Genomic DNA, 4,772 nt, shown 5'->3' with positions numbered 1-4,772 from the left:
CTATACAGAATCAACCAGAAGTCAAAAGTCTCATAACATACACAATGTTCGGGAGAAAATGGCGAAACTGGACTCTTACGATTTAAAAATGGGCCTCTTAAGTTGGCATTTCCAGTCGGCACTCGGAAAAAACCAACTTACACCTCTTTCATTTAGATTTTGCACCGTTCTTGTACAAAATTTGTTGTATACTTCAAGCATACTTTATTATTAAATTTATAAAAGAATATAATTATAATGTTTAATTTTTAAATTGAGATTTTATATTTCAATTTTTTTTCATCATTTTATATCATTTATAATTTTGATTCAATTTTTAAAATTCTCACTGTAATATTTATTTATTTTATTTTATTTATGTTTAGTTAAAATTATCAAGACATTGTGAATCCACTGGTTCATCATGAGTTTAACTTGAATTCAGTTAGAAAAATTTCAATTCTAAGATTAAACTAAAACTGATTTACTTAATTATATTTAACGAGTTCGAACCAAAGGTAAATTGACCTTTAACCTATCAATAACAATTTATTTATTTTTTTACCATTTTTTAATAAGTTTTATGGTGTTATTAAGTACTTCTAATCTTATAGATTCACAACTTGATTTTTTTAAATACTAGAATAGAATACTTTAAATGTTTAATTTATTTATATATATATATATATATATATATATATATATATATTAATACTTTAATCATTAATTATTATCTTTATAATAATATTTAGAAAATTAGATGAACAATTTGATTCCAATGATATAAATATATTATAAAAATAAGTGAACTACCTCACCCATCTATTAATTCGTGATTAGTCAAACTAAATTACAAAACTTTTTACTTACCAAAAAGTGAATTAGATGAAACTGACTTTTTTTTAACTAAATCCATGGTGAACCAACTCATATGATTCAAGTTAGCTCACTTAAACATCTATCCATTACACGCTAATTTTGTTTATTTATTTCATTTTATTTATTTTCGGGTCCTTCATGTTAATTTATACTTTTATTATTATATTCATTTATAATATTATAACCCGTATAAAATTATTTTTTTTAAATTCTACTTTGATTCTTACTTTATTTTTGTATTGTTTTAAAACATTATCATTTTATTATTCAAATATATATATAAATATATATATATATATATATAAGTAAAATAAAAATAAATATGATTTTATTGAATAAAAAAAGTTACCTATATATTATATCGTTACCTATATTAATTTAATTTTATTATTTTATTTTCAAATGAAAAGAAAGGGAAGCAATAATACATACACATCCAGAAAATATATAATTTTATTAAGTTAGCAGTCATTGGAAGGGACAATTTCCCATTGTAAATCCCCACATCAAGGATTTGTTTATATGTATTGAACAAATGTAATCTTGCTTTCTATCTGGACTACAATCCGTACTGATTCTCACCAGTATCCAATCCGGCTGTGGTAGCATCAAGTACTGTTTCCTTTCTATTTTAACTTACTAGTACAAAGGAAGGATACTCCCAAATTATGTGACTTCTCCACGAGAGAAAAAAATAGTAAACATCATCTTCCCGACAATCTGTCATGTGCAAAAAAAGAAAGTAGTACCACTCCATTTCATTGATTTTTATGAGAAAATTGAAAAAAAAAACACCAATCAAAGGAGTCACCTTTATAAAAGGCATTTAGAATTTCACCTTTAAAAATATTGACGGTACTAGACAGAAGATATATCAAAAGAAGAATGACCTTTAAAGTGTTGAAGGTGACATCTAGAGAAACAAAATAGCAATTAAGAGAATGAGAAAAACACTTGTATCTTTTTTCTAATTTGGTAAATCCTACAAAAACACATTTGTGTGATCGAGGAGATAAATTATCAAGACCAAAACTAAAATTATGAACAAAACATGTAGACTCGAAAACTTTTAGAGATAAGGGATGAAGAGATTCGTGAAAAAATAAAATAGAATGAGGTATTTTATTATCTAAAATCAAAGAGGACATGTGATTGATGGGATAACATCTAGTAAGAATAGTATCACTCCAAAAATATTGAGGAACCTCACCATAAATTAAAAGAGTGGGGTTGTTTCAATAAGATATCTATTTTTGTGCTTAACCATCCTTGTTTTCTTAAGGCGTATAAGCACAAAATTTGATGAAAAATGCCATAAAAAGTCATTAATTGTTTAAGACAATGAGAAAGATATTCACAACCATGATCACTTCACAAAGTTCGAATAGAAACACCAAATTGAGTTTTAATTTTATTAAAAAAAGATTGAAATATATAAAATAATTTAAAATGATTTTTCATTAAAAACAATTAAGTACACCTAGAATAATCATCAATAAAAGTAACAAAATATTGAAAACCTAAATTAAACTTAACAAAATTAGGTATGCTTCTTAACATAGTATAAAGTCATTAGTTAGTGTCTATCCTAACGAGATTTCTGCTTGTTGGACATATTATTCCACCTACTAGCGAACTGTTATCGGACCATCCACTAACATCTAGTCTCACACTAGATATGTATATACCTCAATGTGAGGGGGTGTATTAGAAGTTTCACATCGACTAGAGATAACGTCAATTTTTAATATATAAGTAGGAGTAAATTCATATTGCATGCCGACTTTTTGAGTTGCGTTAGACTTAAAATTCACTTCTTAACTAAAAGAATTAACTCTGATGACAGCATATTACAGAAATCAAATCATATTGATTCTAATTATTATCAAGAATATTACTTCTTATTATTGGAATCATATCTTTCTCTAACTAAAAAATCATAATGCAGCATAATTATTAAAATCATACTTTTCTCTAAAATCAAGTGACGTGTCCTGTGAGTGGTGTAAAAAGTAAAGAGTGGAGGTAAGGATATGTATAAAACCTTTGATATGTTGAACTAATGAAAATAGTTGTGATAATTACAAATAAATTGGACTCTCCCTTCTACCTTTTATTATTTTCTCTTTATTTTATTTTATTATTATTATTATTATTATTATTGTTTTTTATTTTAATTTGTTTTTTTTGCTAAAACCAAAGCTTGAAAATCTCCAAAGAAGACTTATTTCAACCTTTTGTATTTACTATTTAAAACATATTTTTCTTTTTTTTGAAAAATAAATTTATTCATCGAGATAAAATTGGATATTGACAATTATTCCTTTTTACTTAGATTTTACTATAAAATATAAAAACTTGACGTTTTCACATTATCAAAGTAAAAGATAAGTAAAGATAGAAACATTAGTTTCATACGAGTTCCAAAAAGAAATAGAAGAAAATATATAAAAAAAGACAAGAAATATTGAATCAAACGGAATCAATGACCAATCAATAAAAGGGTCACAATCCAAAGAGTAAGTCCTACTTGACCATTCTTGAGGAGAAAGTCTTGATGAAAGGTAAAGTTTTGAGATTTTTAAATTTTAATTTTTAAAATTTTTTGACATGTTTTTTAGATTTTTTTGAAATTTTGAATCTTTAGGTATAAATCAATTATCATTCTCCACGGAGAGGGTTTTGATGTAAACAAATGAAGAAAAATTAATGTCATTCTCACATAGAGAGTCTTGATGTAAATAAAACACATGGACTTGATCATTCCTAAGGAAAAGGTCATTGTCCAAAGGATTCAACTACCATTATCAAGTAGAGGGTGTTCTACAAACTTAATCTCCTTGGAAATTTTGATTTTATTATTATTATTTTTTTAAAATTTTGATTTTTATTGAGAAAGAAGTCAACATTATAAGGGTGAATGAGAAAAGGTCTTGAAACCTTAGCAAGGTATCGAGACCCTAGCTTAAACAAGAAATCCTAGCAAGGGCTAAAAATGTTGACTTAAATAAGAAATTGGGGGAAGGTGTGGAAACCCTGACAAGGTGTGAAACCCTATATATATGGACGGGTCAAACACATAGGTGACAAAAGAGAGGTCAAAAGAGAGAGTAACGGAAGAAACCATGGATGAATAAGAGAGAGAAGTCCTAAAACTATGGAGAATAATATTAGATAGAGATGGACAACCACAAAACTTCAGCTAAGATGACTTTGACAAAGGAGATTCCCATCAATAACGGACAACAACCAACAGTGGCTGAAAGAGACAAACTACAGTAGACTAGGTTACCATCAACAACAGATGGTGACCTTCAATGGTGACAATGATAGACTACAAGGACTAGATTGGACCATATAGAAACAGACTCCCCCTAATGACGAATGGCAAAAATGATGGCGTGTTGATGACAGACAGTGAAAGTGGAAGATTTAGCTCTTCAAAAGAATGGTCTCAGTTATTCATCAAAGCACCTAGAAACAGACTCCCTCATGGGGAACAACGATGCACAAAGGCAGAGGACAATGAACAATACTAAAAAAGGTACTATAGAGAACTGAAATTATGAGAGTAAAACTAATGTACTCAGATACAGGTGGCGAAAGAAAAAAAAATTCTTAAGGCGATCAGTAACGACATAGTGGTCGCCTGGCCGAGACGATAAGAAACCATGTGGTCGCTAGTCGAAACTATAACTCTGGTGGTGATGTTAGTAGTCGCCAGCAGTAGGGGCTGTAGTGGTAGAGGCGACAATTTTTTTTCTAAAGGAACCTTAAGATCTAGATATCATGTTGAATATATTGAAAAACTATGTATGAGATTAATCTCCCTTATATTGAATATACACATAGGGTGCTCTATTTATAATAGAAGAAATACGGACTAAGCCCAAAATACAAATTAGGAATAACAA

This window comes from Vigna umbellata, chromosome 9 (assembly GCF_029865625.1).
Source record: "Vigna umbellata cultivar VRB3 chromosome 9, Vumbellata_1.0, whole genome shotgun sequence".
NCBI classification, from domain to species: domain Eukaryota; kingdom Viridiplantae; phylum Streptophyta; class Magnoliopsida; order Fabales; family Fabaceae; genus Vigna; species Vigna umbellata.
The sequence above is the reverse complement of the archived record's forward strand: the minus strand, read 5'-3'. Positions refer to the sequence as shown.